A 21,681-nucleotide genomic window follows, 5' to 3' on the forward strand; every position below is an offset into this window, starting at 1 on the left:
TTTACCCTCAGAGAGTTGGGTGGAGTGGCCTGGAAGGGGCAGTGGCTTCTGTTTGGCTGAGGGCATTTCTCTGGGGAAAGTGTCGTCTGTGAGTTTTGCCAGGTGGCGGGTGGGTGTACCTGCCATGAAGGAGACCTGGGTATTCAACTAAGTATTCACTGCACTGTTCACGTACACTTGTTCTCACATTACATTCTTTCAACGCAGGCTCTGATTCTCTAGGATTCCAGTTGGCTACGTTTTCTGGGAAAACTGTAAGAGGAGGGCTGATGGGACCAAGGGTAGCCCCTGCTGCAGAGCTGGTTCCAATGCTGTGACTTATACCCAGGGGGTCGAACCAGCTCCAGCAAACATTCATGAGCTGAACCAAAGAGATGCACCTTTCCTCAGTAGACATGATTGAGCCAGGGATTGAATTCTTCCTCACAAGAGAACCTGATGCCTCTGTCAGTAAACAGAACCACTTCCAGTGCAATCCTGGGGTAGCAGAGAAACGGGCTCCAAAAGGAAGCAGGAATGAAGAGGTTTTGAATATGGTGAATGGGGTAGGAATTATTGTGCTACAAGTAAGACTCAGGGATAGGATCGCCAATGTGGCAGATGCCTCAACTTTGCAACAGGCAGGTATGTTCCGTATGTGGCCTCCCTGAAGAAAGAGAAAGGACCACTATCCAAAATTTGGCCCAGATGTCAAGAGTGTTGACACCATAAACATGCAAAGAAACTATAAATGTTTATTATTCACATAACGAGGCTTTCCGGTGAGAGGTGCAGAATGGCTTGAGGGGGCAGGGAAAGGAGGCTGGGGCTTTTGTTGTGATTAGTGGGTGGGACCAGGGTGAGGATTACAGCAGGTGATAAGGGAGGTGGCACTGGGCATCTGTATCTGCTTTTCCAGTTGCGGGGCAGGAGGAAAAGAGGGAGAGGTGAGGCTTAATGCCTGCCAGCAGTCAAACGTCAAAGAATGGAGTCAGGCTGTGTATTAGTTTTCTAGGGCTGCTTAACAATTGACCACAAACTGAAGGCTTAAAATGATACCACAGTATTGTCTCTAAGTTACAACGGCTGGAAATCCAATATCAAGATGTCTGCGAGGTTGGTTCCCTCTGGATGCTCTGGGGGAAAGATTTGTTTCCTGCCTCTTTCCTAGTTTCTGGTGATGGCAGGCAATCCTCGGCATCCTTGGCTTACAGATGCGTCACTCAGACCTCTGCCTTTCTCTTCACATGGCGTTCTCCCTGTCTGTCTCTTCTCCTCTTCTTGTAAGGACACCAGTCATGTTGGATTAAAGGCCCACCCTCCTCCAGGATAACTTCATCTTAACTAGCACCTTAAGGCCTTCCGCAAAGACTCTATGTCTGAAGTCCACATTCACAGATACCAGGGGTTAAGACTTCAGTGTACCTTTTTGGAGACACAATTCAAGTCACAAAAGACCATTAAATCCATACGTCACTCCGATAGAAGTGATTTGTGCCTGGATGTAAGATAAACACCATGTGGCAGAGTTCACTTCTTGATGCTGATCTATCCGTTCTGTAGCTTTAAATTAATTGCTCGTGGACCATACTGCAGATTGGTGGGTGTGGGTGTGCCGATAGAGAGGAAAGCAGTCATTTTTTTCATCCACCCTCCTTCCCTCAATGCCAGTGAGTTTCTACTATGTTCTTTGGCCTCGCTAAGTATTGGGTAGTATGAATCAAATTTTGCTTACTTAACTGCTTTTCGAGGCTGCAGATTGCTTTGTTTTCTAAATTTGCTGGGCATAGGGACAGTGTAGTGATAATCTTTAAAAGAGAGACTATAGGATAAGGAAATGTACAGTTGGTCTGTAATGGATCTATCTTTATTTCTGGGGATGCCTAGATGTCTGGCTTTGACTCTAGGCCAAGATAAGGGTAATAGAATTTATAATGTGCCATTTAATTCTGACTCAGAGGGCCGCTTTGTTTACTTATGATTTTCAACTGGCATAATGGGTTAGACCGTCTGACCTGACTATGTGATCAGAGGTACATTAAAAATCTCTCTTGGAACTTCTGCCTTGAGCTCTCTGGAAGCCTAGATTCATTGCACACATCTTGGTGGTTCAATCCAGAGAGCACGTCAGTTTGCGAGTAAGAACCCTGGGGAGTCAGCACCTGGATGTCTCTCAAAGCCTCAGCGCTGCCTGTCCTCCATTCTCTGTCTCTTAATGGATCAGATACTTTGACTTTATATAAGAGCCAAGTAAGAGTAAGTTCTGTGAACTCATGTCCTTCCAGATATCTGAACTTCTCAAATCTTTGTTGACGCTGATGGAAAACTTTGGATTGAATTAACACAACTTTTGAAGCCTGAAGGAACTTTACTCATTTCAGGGAGTGATTCGCTAGCCTGCTGCTACGGAAGGAACCTCCAATTTATCCAGTTATTAAGAATCTTATTTTACCTGAGACTGAGCAGAAAAAGAAATTGAGGAGGAATTAATTTCTTTGAGCTTTAACTTAAAAGTGCAAGAAATTTTTTATTGGATTTTAATTCCTTCAGATTTGGAAGTCTTTGAAATTGAAAACTTTTAGTATTTACATTTAATTTCTTCCTGGGAATTTCATTAATGAGAAACTATATTCAACACATGGAACATTTCTATACTGTTGGAATTTTATTATTGGAATATCTTTTTGCAACTTATTATTGGATTACCTTATTGGTGTCATTTAATCTCATTCAAGGTCTTCTGATATGCTTTGTTTAATTACTTAACTGGACACAGGTTAGATAGGAAATAGAACAGAGAGGTAATTTTCAGTCTTGGTGGCAAACTTGTCTTGGAGATAATATATTCTTCTGAATAATTTCAGATCTTATGAGACAAAATCAACACTAACAGCTATTGGACTGTGGAGGTTTTACAACATGTCTGGAAATCTTTTACTATTCCTCTCATGAGAGTTGACGGTTGATGATCTCTCCTCTGGAATCTGTACCTTTTAGTGACTAGCTTGTAAAGAATCAAGTGCAGCAGAAGTGAAGTGCCTAAACTCTGGGACCAGGTCAGGGAAAGCCATGCAGTTTCCATCTAGCTCTCCTGGGACACTTGTCTGGAAGCCTTGAGTTGCTGTGTAAGAAGTCCACCGCGCTGAGGTGTCCAGGTTGAGAAGAAGCTCAGACACATGGAGTGGCCGTGTGCAGCGCTCCTGCCGACAGCTCCAGCTGAGGTCCATCCAACAGCTTCAACCCAGACATGCATGTGAAGATGCCTCCAGGTGATTCCCACCTATCCAGTTACCCCCAGCTCTTGAGTCACCCTGGTCAAGGCCCCAGAGCAGGTGAAGCAGAGACAAGACATCCACACTGTGTCATTATGTGAGCATTAAAAAATTGTTACTGTATACCACTATGTTTTCAGCAATATAGTCATGCAGCAAGTGTAACCAGGGCAGGGGCTCAGAAGTCTATCCAAGGGAGCAGTAGTTGGTATTGCAGATTCAGTCCCATTAAGGCTGATTGACCTTTGGTTTCCTTCCCCTAGAAGAATAGCCACGACCTGATGGAACGTGGGGTTGGCTCAGTGAGCTAAGAGAATGAAGAACCGAGCCATGTTGGGACTGACATGTCCTTTCCTACTTTTGGAGTCAGGGGAAGAGCCTTTCTTTCAACACTCCCGTTCCCTCTACCTTCTCAGTCATTCCCTCAGGTGGGAGGGAGTGAGGTACCTGGTGGAAATTTGAGAAGAAGGAATGTGCTAGGCTTGGTTCAGCTCAGATCTGCTATCCTCTTTGGAAGCCAGCCTGACCACAGGCAACCCACATTCTCTGCTGCTTTGACCATGTCCTGTGCTCAGGGGCCCAGCTCTTGTGAGGAAAGCATGTGGCCTTCCAGCTTCTTCTGTGACTAGGACTAAGCCTGCAGGTCAGGTAGCTTATTTCACCCCCTGCTACATGCTACCTCCTGCAACTTACTCTCACGAAGAATAAAGATGATGTTTCCAAAGGCCTTATTCCTAGCCTAATTTTTATTATGTTCAGAACTCAGGTGGGGATGAAGGGTACTATTTATTAGGCTTTCTTAAGATGCCGAGACAATTTCTCTGTATTTATCCCATACACTCAGTCATATTATTTGCACTGTCATGTAAATTACCTAACACAGGACAGAGTAGACCTTTAATGTTTGTACTAACTTATAGCAAATTAAAAATATATATACAGTGTACAACGTCTTGTCTTAATCCTTAGAAATGGACTCCAGATGTGTGCTTGAACACCAATCTCTCAATATATTACCACCAGATTAAGAGTTTCTTTGAAAAGAAACAACCTTTGCATAATTTCTGGGCCCTTAGACTTACCCTTACTTTCACTATTTCTGAGTACAATTCATCACCTGAAGAGGTGATAAAACATTTGGAGATTACTAAAAAGACACTTTAAGTGTTTTCAGCTGGGAATCTTGTTCTATCAAAAAGAAATTTCAAAGGGCTGTTGGAAGATTTATTAACTTTTTCTCAGAAAGGAATCTTAAACAGTTTCTTACTCAACGTGATATGCTTCTTTTCTAATCCAAACCATACTGAGATTGCACAAAAGAATAACAAAGTCCCTGATCACAGCGTTTCTGAGGAGCAGTGATGGTCTGGCTTCAGACCTAGCAATAGCCCAGCATCTTCTTTGGTCTTAAGATAAATGCAGTCATGAAACTTTTACATCTATAGGCAAAAATTTACTTCTGAAATTCTCCTTCAGAGTGTTTGGTTTTATACTCTAGCCCTTAAATTACCTGCTAATTTTTTTCTCTTTAACCCCACAGAATCTATACCATTACAAGGTTTTCATCTTTTATTTAAAAAAGCAATTACTATTATATTTGGTTCTGCCTTAAAGGTAAACCTTAAATAATTTATATAATTTTAACAGCTTTCCTAAGGAATAATTGATATACAAAGAACTGAACATGCTTAATGTGTACAATTTGATTAATTTGGACTTATGAAAACACCCATACCATTACCACCATCAACGTAACAGACATTTCCCACATCTTTCTGAGTTTCTCATGTCTCCACCTCCCTTTTGTTTTTTGGTGGTAAGAACACTTAACATAAGATCTACTCTCTTAACAAATTTTGAAGTGCACAATACTGTATTGTCAATGATAAGTACTATGTTGTCCAGCCGATCTCTAGAACTTACTCACTGAGCATAACTGAAGATTTATATCCATTGAACAACAACTCCCATTTCTCCCACACCCCGTTCCATCACCTGGAACCACTATTCGATTCTTGCTTCTGTGAGTTTGACTATTTTAGATACCTCATATAGGTAGAAATATGGAGTACCTGTCTTTCTATAACTGGCTTATTTCACTTAGCATAATGTCCTTCAGGTTCATTCATGTCATTTTGAACATTTTACTTAAATTTTGTGTACTACATTCTAAAAAATTCTTCTTTAATTGTATTATCTTTCATAAGGAAGGCTAGATTTACCCCCAATCACAGTCAGTTCTGCATTGTGACATTATTGTTACCCGTCAAGAGCCAGCAGTCTTCAAATTGGGTAATTTGACAAGAGTTTAAAGGGAATATTTGCAAAGGTTTTGGTAAGGCATAATGGATCTAACAAGAGCTAACACATGATCCTGGAACTAGACACAGTGGAGTGGCTTTACCACTCATAGTTCAGATGTGGGGGACAGGCTGGGGGGGAAAGGAGGGGTACACAGAACCCAAAATAATAGCTGAATGGAGAGGAGTTCATTGAAGGAGCTATGGCCTTTGGGGAAGGTCACATAGCTGACACGTGCTGACTCCACCAGGAGAAAACTGGGGAAGTCAACACCCTCCGGCTTCACATCCTTGACTCATGCTTCTCGTTGACAAAACCCAACAGGAGGCCAGAGAGCAGTGAGATTGATGTCAGCCTCCTGGGCACAGAGCAGGTAGAAGAGAGAGTGCTTGTGGGAGTGGAGAAGAGAGAGGGGAAATACCCAGTACAGTTACCAAATGCCCTGGTAGATAAATTCATTTTTCAACATTCCAGATTTTTACTTTAGTCAGCCTTTTATTCAGCAAACATATATCGAGCGCCTAATACTCCATAAGATCGGGGGCGGGGCTGTAAGTCAGGAGAACAACGATAGCATATGCTTTCAGGGATTCTGTAGTTTAGTGAGAGAGCTAGAAAAATTAAAATAGAAAGTTATAATACAAGGATATAAACATTTCTGAAGAAGTGGGTATGAGGTGCCCAAGAGTACTTTGTAGGAGTAGAGGGAGTGTCAAGAAAGGCCTTCTGCAGGATGTACCTTTGATGGGTCTGGGAGGTAAAAGGAATTATCCATGTGAAGAATGTGGAGAATGATATTCCAGGTGATTGAGAAACATATACAGATGCTCAGAAACCTTAAGTAGCATGGAGCTTCCCAGGAACACTGCAGCAGAGACAATTTTCTTCTACTTACTCACTAATGGAATTCGTTTTTGTTTTGAGTTGGCGGGGAGGACTAAAACTGGGGTCTTTGATATAAGTCAAGAGAATTAAAAAGAGCTTGCCTCCGAATAATTGAGATAACAAGTAGTGTATTCAGCAGTAACAAGAAAAAACCAGATTTAATCATGCAGGAACTCTAGGTGTTGGAACTGTCAAATACAGAACGTGAGAAAAATGAGTGAAAAATATTTAAAGTAATAAAGGATACAGTTAAAATGTAGTTATACAGTAAGGAATTTGAACACATAAGTTTGAAAAAGAACACAAATGGAACTTTTAGAAATGAAAATTAAATCACTATTGAGATAAAAACTCAATGAACAGGTTGAAAAAAGAATTAGTGAACTCAGAGCTCAGAACCATGTATATATAATCCAAAGTGCAGCAAAGAGAATAAAAAGAGACACCTGAAGAGAGGGGAGGTGATACGGAGCATAGAATGGGAGTAACTGGAGTTCTAGAAGAGGAGAAGCGAGAAGAGAGAATTATTGAAAGAAATGATAATAACAATATTTACAGAAGAATTAACAAACATTAATCTACCATCCAAGGATCACAATATAATTTTTTTATTGTAAGAAAATACAAATATCATTAAATTCACCATTTTAACCATTTTAAAGAATATAATTCAGTAGCATTGAGTACACTCACGATGTCGTATTAAAGTATTAAAAGTTCATGGTAATGTTCTTAAAAGCTCATTCTTTTTTAAAAATTATTTATTTATTTATTTATGGCTGTGTTGGGTCTTCGTTTCTCTGCGAGGGCTTTCTCTAGTTGTGGCAAGCGGGGGCCACTCTTCATCGCGGTGCGCGGGCCTCTCACTATCGCAGCCTCTCTTGTTGCGGAGCACAGGCTCCAGACGCGCAGGCTCAGTAGTTGTGGCTCACGGGCCTAGTTGCTCCGCGGCATGTGGGATCTTCCCAGACCAGGGCTCGAACCCGTGTGCCCTGCATTGGCAGGCAGATTCTCAACCACTGCGCCACCAGGGAAGCCCCATTCTTATCATTAGATATGATTTACAAAGAATAGTGTAATAATAATAGTTGTTTACAGTCATTTAAAATTTTTAACAAAAACAAGCAAAATTAATGTTAAATATATTAAAGTTGATTCTTCCACAAAACACATTTTAGTAAGAGAAATTAAAATCATTTATGATAAAATATGTGCAAGCAACTTTAAAATGTTTTTATCTCTAGCATATTGAATGAAGAATTAAATTCGAGGTTTCAAGTTATCATTATTATACTTGTCTATATTTAAAGAATACACCAAAATAAAAATGGTGGTACTTAAATAAGCACTTATTTTTGGAGACTGACCTTTTTTCTGAATCTTTTTGTGGTTTATAGTCATCAATATGCAATTTAAACTCTCAGGCTAATTTATTACAACTGGTAATCACATTGATAGCATTACAAATCTAAATATATCTTAATGGGAGTCTACAAGGATTTATAATCCAAGTAGAAAGACTTTAAAGAGTGAAGTTGTTGATCTCCCATTACATGATAGGGCAATGGATCCAATTTCCTGCTTCTAAAGACTATTCTTAAACCAGCAGTGATGGGTTTTATTATCACAGGGACAGTTGTTGCTCCTCGATGACAGCTTTTTCCAGGGTTTAATCACATACTCACTTAGACAATTCTCTTTTGATCTCATCAAATTCATGCTCTCCTTTTCAGAGAGGAAAAGCAGCTAGTGAATATTACCCAAGATAACCTTTCTATGCCTAAACATATAGAGTCACATTATTCTTTGTCTCTTACGCAGAGTCAAGAAGCTGAGTGCCTCCTTGGCCTTATATCCTCTTATTTTGCGTTACTGATGACTTTCCTTTGGAATATTGCACATTTTTATAAATTATTTAGCATGTGATTACTAAATGGGAAATGAAAGAACTTAGGTAACAAAAATCAAAAGCATGAAAGTTCAAAGAGGGGTCATTCAGTGTTTTTGTTAAATGCAAGGTAAATATATACAATCTATTTATCCTGCCTCAAAATTTCATGTAGTCTGTACTTCTAGATTCAGTAAATAGAATTAGATATATTAACGTGTTTTGATTAATTTAATTAATGTTTATTGTATTAATATCTAATGAACATATGAGATAGAGTGTTATCCCCCTCAAGTAGTTTTCAAGCTAAAGAGAAAACACGCATAAAGAATTCAGTATGATACCATAGCGTGCAGTAGAAGTTATTGCAGAGGCAAAATTTTAACTGAGATAAAGAGAAATAAGATAACATGTAAAGATGGACTTTATAGATAAGTATGTTTTTTATAAGCACAGAAGAGGATGAAAACCATCGCAGAGTAAGGAGAGAATAACCAAAGACAAAGGGTGTACAAGGTTTGATGTGTATTCATCCTGAAGTGGAGGATAGCATACGTGAGACAAACTCTAAGTTAGAAATGAAGATGAGTCAAGGGTACGTTCACTGGGAAAAGAATATATTGGGGAAATTAGGTAATTAAGTGTCCACAGAGTGTAAGAAATAGGAAGAGTACGGTGGGAGCTGTTACTGTAATCAACTTTACGTTAAATACCAAGGAACTTAGACTTGATTTGATAAGTAATAGGGAATCATTGCAGGTTTTAAATATGAGAACAACCTGGTAAGTCTTACAACTAGATAACTAGTATGGAGCAGTATGTAAATGAATTTGTCAGGAGTAATACCAGAGTGAATTGAATACTCGTATGGGGAACAAAATGAAATTGGACTCCTACTTCACATCTTTAAGAAATTCTGGGTAGATTACACGCATGCATATAAAAAGCCAAACTAAAACACTTTTAGATCTAGATAGATAACATATCAGTATGGCAGGGTAGGACTTCTTAAACAAGACATGAAAATCTCCAACAAGAAAGAGAATAGTTATAAATGTATTAGTATTAAAAACATACCAAATTTTCAATAATTAAAAATTATCAGTCAACTTAGGCTGCCATAACAAAATAGTATAGGCTGGATGACTTAAGCAACAAGAATTTATTTTTTCACAGTTCTGGAGGCTGGAAAGTCCAAAATGAAGGTGGATGGCTGGTTCGATTCCCCAGTGAGTGCCCTCTTCCTGGCTTACAGGTGGCCCTTTTCCGGCTGTGTCCTCACTATGGTGGAGAGAGAAAGGAAGCAAGTTCCTTGGTATCTCTCCTTATAAGGTCACTAATCCCATCATAAGGGCCCCCTGTCTTCATGACCTTATCAGAATCTAATTACCTCCCAAAGACTCCATCTCCAGATACCATCATACTGGTGGTTAGGGCTTCAACACATGAATTTTGAAAGGGACACAACTGGTTCATAGCACACCCTATTTTCCATTTTCCACTTCTCACTCTCTCTACTCCTACTCTTGCTGCTGGAATCACGCGCAGATAAACTAACTGCATTCAACCTTTTAAGTTCTGTTTTCAACAGAACAGGAATCCGGACTAAGGAGTTGGTGCTGGAATTGAGGAACTCACTGGCCAACTGGCAAGAAGACTGTGGCTAGTGGTAAGTGAAGGCTGTGAGTCAAAAAGAGGCAAGTTCTGTTCAAGGAACCGACAGTAATTGTCCTGGCTGGACTGCACAGAGCATGGCTGAGCTCGAGAACCAAGGCTGGAGAGGTAGAATGGGGCCAGATTATGCTGGTCCTTGTAGGACATGTTTCAGTTTGGTCTTTCTCCTACAGCAAACAGGAAAGCATAGAAGGACCTTAAGCTGTGGAGCAACATGGTCATATTTGCACTGAACATATTAGCATGAGGAACAGACTAGAAAGGGGTAGGTGGTGACAAGAGAGGACCCTGGGAGGTGGGTTTAGAGGCTATTGCATTAGTCCAGGGGAGAAAGGGTGGTAGCTTGGTCTAGGAGGTCGGCGGGAAGAAGAGGCCATAGGGACCTTGCCTGGAATTTTAAAAAGAACAAACATTTCTGCATTTAATGGAAGATTTGACCAGTTGACTGCAGTGGCTCCTCTGAATACCCTTTGAGAGTGTCTGATTATTTCACTAAAAAGCAAGAAACCGCTTAATAAAAATCCTGATGTCCTCAGTCTTCTTTTGCTTTTAAATCGCTACTAGTTGATACAACACAAGGAAAACAACATCCATATTTCTCCATTCCAAACCGTATCGTTCAGCCGGCTTAACCAACACCCCAGCATCTCCACAGCATACAACAGTAAGTGTTTATTGCTTAAGCATCTGTGTGTCAGCTGGGGGTCAGCTGATCTAGGCGAGGCACCGCTGTGGTTTCTCCTTCAAGGTGTGCGTCTGGCTGGGCTCGGAAGCTGCTGGGGGTTGGGCTCGGAAGCTGCTGGGGGTTGGGCTCAGGTGTGAGCCGTGAATAATCAGCATCCTGAGGCCCGGGCTGCAGTCTCAGCAGCCACCAGGGAGAGCCCTTCCGTGGCAGTCGCAGAAGCGCAAGGAGTAACTCATGCTTCCGAGGCTTACAAGTGGCAGAGTGCTTCTTCCTCCATTTTCCGCTGGACAAAGCAAGTCACAAGGTGAAGACCAGTATCAGTGAGTTGGGGACATGTACTCTGCCTCTAAGAGGCCAAGGCAAGGCTGTGGATGCAGATTACCATTATCAGGAGGGGAGGACTGTGGCGGATACCCGGCCTATCACAGAAAATAACACCAGGGCCTCCTCTGCCCCACAGAACCTGAAAGAATTTTGACAGTTCCTTTTCCCTCAATTCTTTCCTAACTAGCCAAAAGTGGTTCCTTTCTGTGTACATTTTTCTTAAAGGGATGGTTGATAAATTCTTTCCCAGAGAAGTCTATGTAATTTTGTAAGGTGTTTCTCAAATTCCAAGTTGCAATGACATTTGTAAAGACAAATATATTTATTCATAAGAGCCAGGCTTTGTAGAAGTCAGAAAGGATTTTCTGTGATTTTCAAAAGCTAAGTTTTAAAAACTGAGAGCCAAGTCCAGAGTACCGAGCATCGGCTTTTACACAAAATACCAGTTGCTCGACCTTGAAAGAAAGAACAGTTGTCAGTAGGTTAGAAGAGACGGTTCCGAGGGTACCTAGACTGGTCTCAATGCTTGTAGGTTAAGAAGGCCTCCGAGTGAGAAGGTGTTTGATTTGGGGGACTCATAGATGAGGGGTTTTGTGCCTGGCCTTCCAGACTGCAAGGAGCAAAATATAAAACCTGTTTAAATTATCAACAGCTGCGGGATGGTGTTGAGGCAAATGGACCTGGAGGTAGCCTCGTAGAATGTGGCATAGCCCGGGGTGGTGTAGCTGAAGTAGCCAGGGAGTTCCCGAGCCCCATAAAGGGGAGAAGAAATCCTTAGAAGAGACCTTGCCTCCAAATGAGAAAATGTAGAATTTATGACAAGTCAAGATGAGCAGCCTTAAGGGAGGAGTGACGCCCGCAGTACCACTTCTAAATACCTAAAATCATCAGGGAGGTAGTATGTCAGGGCACCAGATAGCAATAACAAAAGGTGCTCTCCATTCAGGAGAAAGGCAAATCACACATCCTTTACTTGAGTACCTCTCCTTACCTCTTGCTCCCTGTGATTTCCGTAACTCCTAGAAAAAAAGGATAGGAGAAGGAAATTTGGAGAAACCTTGAATACATTGTTTTCAATGCTTGTGTTACATGGGGCCAGCTTGTAAAACAGGGGGCGATGGGACCACTTACTCTGCAGAATGAGGAGGGGTGGTGTCAGGGGAGCATGAGCCTTGGAGTTATGCAGACATGTGGCCGTGAATACATTTGGATATCTAGCAGCAGAATCTAAAGTTTCAACCTGGAAGTTACTGAGTTACCTTGAATTGGGAAAAATAAGAGCTTTCTGCCATCAGTGGAATTAGAGGTCAAAATTGAGGTCATCTGGAAATTGAGTTTATTCATAAGAGGGAAAGTTAGATTTCTGCACATATGAGTTGTTACTATGAAATATAAACACACACATATCATTTGGAAATAAGAATTCCCAAGATGCTTAGTTCTTAAATGTCTGGTCAGAGTCTCTTAAGGTAAATAAGTCTCTCCTGTTTTGTAATACTTTAGGATTATTGTTTCACCATGCAGTTGTTTTGATTTTTATTGTTTCAGTCATACACATTTCCAAGGTTAGAGATTAATGTAACAAAGTACATAGTCCAGTGTAATGAGGAGCAGGATCAAATTCTTCTCCCATGATATCAGCCAAAGATCCAAGAGTTCGCAACCCCAAATCTGAACACGCTGGCTCGGCTGTCAAAGTAATAGCCATGTACACAATCTAGTACTATTCAACAGAATGAAGATTTGTTCACTCAAATGGATTTATTTTACTAAAATCTTTTTTTTGTTGTTGCCAGCACAAGGTGAAATGGAAAGTTGGAAATAAGCCTGAAAAGCTGGTCAGCATAAGTAGCCAAACCAGATAATTAGCACAAACCCACACTCAGCACCATATTCTTAGAACCTGTAGAGTACAAATTATCTGCAGCTGTGAATAACTTCTAATATTTAAGCATTGGGTAAACATTTTGCTTTTGACCCAAACTGTATAGCTTGGCTGTCTCCAGAAGCATTATGGCCAACTTTCCATTTTGTTTTGTACTTTCTGGACTTGGGCAAAATCTGGACTGCTAAGAAACTGGATAATTTTGTTCTTAATTTTGTAAAATAAAGCTGAACTATTTAACAAGTCATTTATTATTCATTGAGATATACTGTCTCTTGATAAATGATTGAAATAATCCAAACATTAATTTTGTGTTTATTTAGAAATTGAGATTTGGAAATAATTTGTCTAGTCCAAGGAAAGAAGGAATGTTAACACTGGAGCCAGATTTGTCTTGATCACTCTAAACAGACCAATTAAAAGAATAGGCTTAATATTTTCTTTGGGAGAGCTAGCTAGTACGCGTTGCCAGAGCAGTCAATAGTTTAACAGAAAAAAATTCTGGAAGAAAGAATATAAAAGAGATGAAAAATATATTTAAAAGAGAGAGAGAAAAAAAAAAAAACTGGCATGAGTCTGGAAAAGGGAGTTAAAACTCTCTGGTAAGCGGAAGAAGGACAAATGAATGTTACAGAATTTTGATTCCTGGGACGTAGACCGTGAAAGGTGGACCTTAAAAGAGAATTACCAAGTGAAGAACAGGAATGAATCAATATCAGCATGCACTCAAAGATGTATCATTAGCTATAAGAGCTTCTTCCAGAGTAATATAGTATGTTTTCATTCTTGGAAATAATTTCTTCATAACTAGAAAAAAAATACCAAGACAATGGAATTGGATTGAGTATCTCCCTTAAATGTTGAACCTGGTCATTGTTTTCAGTGTAAGAGGATATCTACAGGATGTAAATAATTTGTAGGAAAGTGCTAAGAACAAGGCAGCATGGAGGGGAGCCAGAGAGAAAGGGAAGGTTAACTTGATAGGTTCTGCAGCATCCAGGAAATTAGTTTACTTCATATGCAATAAAAGCAGATCCAAATCTACCCAAAATAAATATCTTTAAAGTTAATCTTTTATATCTTAATTTTTTTCCATAAAGTTTTAATTTAAATGGACCTACTGGAATTTGTAAAAACTTAAATGACTAAAACCTTTGTTGCATAACATCCTAATATAAACTTATCTTAATAATAAATTAATACTAAAGTGTGATTGTTTTTAAGCAGCTTTCCTTAGAATAATTTTTTCTTAAAATTGAATACAATTTCTCTAATAAAAGTGTAATTTTCAAGTATATAAAAATATAAAGCATATTCTTTATTGGCTATCATTAAGGGTGAAGATTTTGAGAGGTGTAAAACCACTCTTTCATTTTAAAGATAGTTGTCTGAAATATAAGCAGGTTTGATGTGACTGGTATTAAAATATTTGAGCGAAAAAACACTAAGATGTCATAACTGATTTTCACATTAGCATATACTTAGTTTTGACTAAATATTCTCTTCTTCAAACATCCATTCCTTTCCTTGAACAAGAAAAACAATAATAATACCACAGTCAATGTAGCCAAATATTAAATTAATTCAGTACGAATTTTGCCCATGATTGAAATTTTGTTTGCGCTTAAGAGAGAAAACATGTTTGCAAAAAGGTACACCTTTTCTTTAAATGGTACTTATTATTTGTTAAGGGTTAAAGTGACCATAATACTATTAGTTTTAAAATCTGATAAAAAAGGAAACATTAGGACACAGCAAAATTTAAAATCGGGCAGATGGTTCACTAGCATTCTTCAATACGCAACACTGAAGTTGTTATTTTTATTGATGCTTAAATTGTTCTGGTTCCCTTGGATGGGAAAATGTATTTGAAGACCAGTTTTTGCTGTTGGGGTAATCTCTGCTACCAGGGTTGCCATTATTCCTAGGCCTTTTTATTTAACAAAGCTAGGATAAAGCTATATAGTTCTATATGTATTTTTGTATGTGTAGATAATAATTATATGTATTTATATAAAATACAGAATTAATTCTCACAGATACATCCATTAACAATCAGGACTAGGATTTATACTAACCTCTTTCATCTTCCATCTGTATCTCTCTTCTCCCATGTTACAAATCCTGGCATGATAACAAGCATATCACAGATAACATAATTTTTCATTGACTTTCTGCACAATATACACATAACAGTCTCCGAATAACAATACCAACACTACCACCAAGAATTTGACCACTGAAAACAGTTTAAAATGTTTGCAGTTTTTTGGGGGTCAAATGATCATGATTTAAATAAGTTGGAATCATTAATCACTGTGTGGTTATGACACTAACTGGATATACATATTAATTCATTTGTTTCATTTTAGTTTTTGCAGTTTTAGAGATTGATTACTTTTTCATTTATTTTTACGTGATCCCAAAGTCGGATCTACTAACTAAGGAATATGCAAACAAGTTTAACGTCTGTTCTTATTATCCAAGAACTCCGATATTTGTCATTTTAAAAATATTATAGTTTACCATTTATTTTTAAATAATCGTATTTAAAATATATATTAAAATTATATGTATATATTCATATCTTGTCTTTCCTAGGTAATTTATAGAATACAATATTTTCTTTTCTAGTTTTTGTTTTGTTTTTTAAGCACTATATTCTAGATATCACTTTATAGTCATGTGTGGAAATATCCCTCATTCCTTTTTATAACTGGATATTTTGTTGTGTTAATATGCTACTACTTATTCATCCATTCTAATATTGACACATATTTGTGCTATTTCCTATCTATGCTTTTTAAATTATTCTTGCAATTAATGGTATTGTGTATATGTCTTTTTGTATTTTAACCAGTTTATCTTTGGTATATATTTGTAAAAGGGGCATTGCTACTGCATGAAAAGATAAAGGGTATATTTAATTTATAGTGCCAAGTTCCTTTTATTATATGTGATCTCATTTTTTATGTTGTTTCTCTAGAATTAGATCTAGATAAGATCCATATATTACATTGAGTTGATATATATTTTTTCTCTTTTAATCTGTATATGTCTTTCTTTCTTTTTCCCTTGAAATTTATTTATTGATGTAACCATGTGTAGAACTGCATTTTCTTCTCTTTCCCGTGTTTCTTATAAACTCAATGGTTGATTTAAAGGTTTGATTTGATTTAGGTTATTTTTTTTGGCATGAAGTGCCAAAAACTTCTATACAAGAGGTGTTGGGTATTTCCACAAGGAGACGTGTAACAACTGGACGGCTCTCTTTGTGTGACGTTGTGATGTTGATAGTCATTGATAACAATCTCCTGGATTCATTGTTAATTAGTGATTCACAGAATGATACTCTAATTCTATTGTAATGTATCTTTGATTATTTATATCCCCTGTTCTCTTTGTGTTCTCCTTCTGGAATTATGATTAGATGTATGTCCTATATCTCATCATCATCCTACATGTTTCATAACCTCTATTTCATATTTTCCATATCTTTTATTTCTGGGGTACATCCTAGATTTTTCTTTTGATTCTATTTTCAAGTTCACTAATTGTCACCTCAGCTGAGTCTAATCTGCTGATTAACCCTTCCAATGAATTTTTAAATATTCAATCATTTAGTTTTTACATGTAGAATGTCTCTTTATTTTAAAACTACTTGGACAACTTTCATAGCTCTTGATTTTGCTTATATTTTTAAGACATTGATACACTTTGGACTAAGCAGGTCCACAGGAAGTCGAGCAGCACACTCATACAGGTCCAGCTCTGCTTCCAGATGTTCAGGGGATATTTTCCACCTCTAATATTCAACACAAGTTCAAGACAGGTAGATGTTAATTGAACATTTACATCCTGCATAGCAGGCTAATTGATCGTTTACTTTTGTGCTGAAGTGGTAGCTGTTTGGAGTTCCAGTTCAATGTGAGGGTCTCTGCTATTAGATCCCCACCTTGACAGGTTCTAGGCTCAAGTTTACCAATTTTTGGAAAATAACCTCACAATGAAAACTGACTTTAGCATTCTATTCCTTGATTTCTAACTTTCACTTCACATTTGGCCTAATATTTCTTAGTTTCTTTACAGTTTAGCAAAACATTGTTTCTTTTTATACCAGCTATTTAAAATCGTATCATTAGTAGAATCTTAAGGAGATATTTAGATCTCTGTGCTGCCAGAGAGAACTTTCATGGTATACAGAATTTTAAAGTTGGTATATATGATAAGCTATTAAAACAAAGGACTCAGCATCACATGCCTCAAATGAAGCAGATTAAAAAGTAACTCTAAGGGTTTCTTGCCTGGAAGTAAAAAACAAACAAAAATTAAGAAGAGTTTCCTAAATACATCAAACATGGTTATTACGATTGTTGGATTCCCTAGGGACAGAAACAAGATTCAGGGAATTCAATGGAAATTTCTCTTTACCGTTTTAAAGGAAAATTCTTATTACTAAGTCATCATTTGCTAGCATGTTAAAGGGACTAGATTAGAAACTAGTTTAGAAACGATAGGGCTTGTGTGAGGTCTTAATTAAACCACTGATCCACAAGTTTAACAAGGGAGGCAGCACTTTCTGGCAAGAAAGTGAGAGATATAACTCGAGATATTTGCACCTATAGTCTAACAGTAGGAAACAACTTCATGACAGTTTGCTGTACTTGGGAATCTTGAGCTAATCAACACGTTTCCTTCCCATATGTGTGACTGTCCTTTAATTAATGACAGAAGTTACTGGTTACTGGGTCCAAAATCTTTATTTGCCAGCAAAGTAATTTTCTTGATTAATATTCCAAATATAACATCATTTAGTTTTATCTAAGTTTGTCATTTCCTTTTCATCAACTGATGTACTCTTTTTGAGTTCATATTGATTATCTACCATTTGTGTATGAATCAGAGGTCCAAGAATGCCTTCTTTTACCTCTGACAATCTTGTATTTGTAATTGAGTAGTTGCCACCATTTTGGGTGAGATGTACTCAGTTTTAGTTTGCTACCTCACCAAATGTCAGAGATGAACAGGATTTGGGGTATCATCAGGCCAAATCCTTTTAAAAAAAGTAAGTACAAAAAAACAAACAAAAAAAGACAAAGTCACAGTGATTTGAGGAACTTTTCCCAAAGTCATTTAATTAATTAAATATCTTTATATTAAAAAAAACTATCCAAATCCCTGATGCATAACTGATTGAGTAATTCATATGCTTATTCAAAGTGTGTTTATTGAAAAACTAGTACTTACCAAGCCGGTGTACTGGAAATTGGGGATAAAAGGTGAACGAGGCATGGGCACTGCTCTGAAGGAGCTCACAGATCAGAGGAGTATAACTATAAAGAAATAATTTTGACTCCCGGTCAAAATAATGTCTAGTTATAGCCTTCAAAGCCTCCTTTCCAAATTTATCATTACAAGGAAGAAAAAGGAGAAAACTCAAGGAAACACCAGAACAAAACAAAAACTGAGAAAACCTAGTGCTGGAATTTTGAAGAATTGAAGATAGTTATAAGGTAGATAAGGTGCGTATGTGAAAAACTAGACCTCAACATCTGACCCATCCTAAATTTTGATAGAGGTTTTTCTGAATAAAAATACGAAGATGCTTTTCGTGTTCCTGTTTAATGATGTATACCACCCCGAGAAATTGGCAGCCAGCCACTCTCAAGTGTTCTTTTATGAGGGTGACAGATGTTGTTTCCAAATACTTTGGTCTCACCCCCCAGTACCTTGGTAAACAAAGACTGCAAATGCAAACAGTTTACTCTGGTAGGAAATTTTTGTGTACATACGTGTGTTTGTGTCTTTATAGAGGTGTGTGAGCTGGCAGTGTAGCAAGAAATTATGAAAAGTATAGTCTTCGTCACAAAATAATTATAAGGGGGTATGACAGCAGGAAACCTACCAGCAGTGCACCCTGGAAATTATATCTTTTCCACTTACTATGTGGGTGGATTGCTTAAGGCAATTGGAAAGTAGAAAGAGAGTAATAAACAGTTATTTACTTTTCAAAATTTTGTTTTTCTTAAATTTGTATTTTCATAGTAGTCTAATGATATACATCACATATTGGCACAGTGGTATAAATACTATATTTTATAAATGAATTCATGTACTTGTGGGTTCACAGTGAATATGACTTGCTGGTGACTGCCTCATCAAAATGCTTGCAGATGCCTAATGTCGACAAGCAGAAAATCATGCAGTGAGGGAAGGAATAAAGCAGTAAAAAGTGTAGCTGACTATAGAGATGAGTTATATTAGTAATTCTACAGAGCCTTGCTGTTGATTATGAGGAGCTCTGATAACTTAGGCAGACTTGCTGCCTTACACATGGGCTGATTTTTTTAAATAAAACAGCTTTGTTGAGATATAATTCTATGCCATACATTTCGCCCATTTAAAATATATAATTCAGTGGCTTTAGTAGATACACAGAGTTGTGCAACCATTATCACCATCAGTTTTAGAACATTTTTATCACCCAAGATGGAAGAAGAACAGGAAAGAAATCTGTGACCTTTAGCAGTTGTCCTCCATTTCCCGCCAACCACAACTATATGCAAACCATAGTCTACTTTGTTTCTATATATTTTCCAATTCTGGACATTTCATATAAAGGAAATCACGCAACATGTTGTCTTTTTCCGACTTCTTTTACTTGGCATAATATTTTCAGTTTTCCTCAATGTTATAGCATGTACCAAGACTTCATTCTTTTTCATTGCTAAATAATATTCCATTGAATGGATATACAACATTTTGTTTATACATTTATTAGTCATTGAGCATTGAGCATTTTTTTTCTATTTTTTGGCTATTACGAACAATGCTGTGATAAACATTTGAGTACAAGTTTTTGTGTAGATGTAGGATTTTATTTCAATTGCATATATGCCTAATAGTAGAATCACTGGGTCATATGGAAATTCTATGTTCAACATTCTGAGGAGCTGCCAGACTATTTTCCAAAGCAACTGGACCATTTTACATTTCTACCAGCAACAGATGAGGATCCCATTTCTTCCACAACCTTGCCAATACTCGTTATATGTCTTTTTGATTATAGTTATCCGAGTGGATATAATATAGTGTCTCATTATGGCTTTGATTTCCATTTCCTAATGATGAAGATGCTGAGCATCTTTTCATGTGCTTTTTATCTGTCTGTGTATCTTTTTTGAAGTTATGTCTATTCAAGTTCTTTGAACACTTATTATTTGGGTTGTTTATCTTTTTGTTGTTGAGTTGTAAGAGCTATTTATATATCCTGGATGCTAGGCCATTATCACATATGTGATTTGCAAATATTTTCTCTCATACTCTGGGTTGTTTTTTTTCTTTTTCTACATAGTGTTCTTTCATGAACACAAAATTTTAAATTCTGATGAAGTTCAATTTATCTATTTTTTGTTGTTGCTTATGCTTGGTGTCACATTAAAGAAGCCACTGACAAAATCCATGGTAATGAAGATTTGACCTTATGTTTATTTCTAAGAGTTTTATAGTTTTAACTCTTAAATTTAGGTCTTTGATACATTAAAAAAATTTTTCTTTTATACAGCAGGTTCTTATTAGTTATCTGGCTTATGCATATTAGTGTATATATGTCAATCCTAATCTCCCAATTCATCACACCACCACCACCACCCCCTGCCCTCACTTTCCCCCCTTTGTGTCCATACGTTTGTTCTCTACATCTGTGTCTCTACTTCTGCCTTGCAAACTGGTTCATCTGTACCGTTTTTCTAGATTGCACATATATGCATTAATATACGATATTTGTTTTTCTCTTTCTGACTTACTTCATTCTGTATGACAGTCTCTAGATGCATTCACGTCTCAACAAATGACCCAATTTCTTTCCTTTTTATGGCTGAGTAATATTTCATTGTATATATGTAACACATCTTTATCCATTCGTGTGTTGATGGGCATTTAGGTTGCTTCCATGACCTGGCTATTCTAAATAGTGCTGCAGTGAACATTGGGGTCCATGTGTCTTTCTGAATTACGGTTTTCTCTGGGTATATGCCCAGTAGTGGGATTGCTGGGTCATATGGTAATTCTATTTTTAGTTTTTTAAGGAACCTCCATACTGTTCTCCATAGTGGCTGTATCAATTCACATTCCCACCAACAGTGCAACAGGGTTCCCTTTTCTCCACACCCTCTCCAGCATTTGTTGTTTGTAGATTTTCTGATGATGCCCATTCTAACTGGTGTGAGGTGATACCTCATTGTAGTTTTGATTTGCATTTCTCTAATAATTAGTGATGTTGAGCATCTTTTCATGTGCTTCTTGGCCATCTGTATGTCTTCTTTGGAGAAATGTCTATTTAGGTCTTCTGCCCATTTTTGGATTGGGTTGTTTGTTTTTTAATATTGAGCTGCATGAGCTGTTTATATATTTTGGAGATTAGTCCTTTGTCTGTTGATTCGTTTGCAAATATTTTCTCCCATTCTGAGGGTTGTCTTTTCGTCTTGTTTATGGTTTCCTTTGCTGTGCAAAAGCTTTGAAGTTTCATTAGGTCCAATTTGTTTATTTTTCTTTTTACTTCCATTACTATAGGAGTTGGATCAAAAAAGGTCTTTCTGTGATTTATGTCAAAGAGTGTGCTTCCTATTTTTTCCTCTAAGAGTTTTATAGTGTCTTGTCTTACATTTAGGTCTCTAATAGATTTTGAGTTTATTTTTGTGTATGGTGTTAGAGAGTGTTCTAATTTCATTCTTTTACATGTAGCTGTCCAGTTTTCCCAGCACCATTTCTTGAAGAGACTGTCTTTTTT

This window comes from Balaenoptera musculus, chromosome 14 (genome assembly GCF_009873245.2).
Source record: "Balaenoptera musculus isolate JJ_BM4_2016_0621 chromosome 14, mBalMus1.pri.v3, whole genome shotgun sequence".
Lineage (NCBI taxonomy): Eukaryota > Metazoa > Chordata > Mammalia > Artiodactyla > Balaenopteridae > Balaenoptera > Balaenoptera musculus.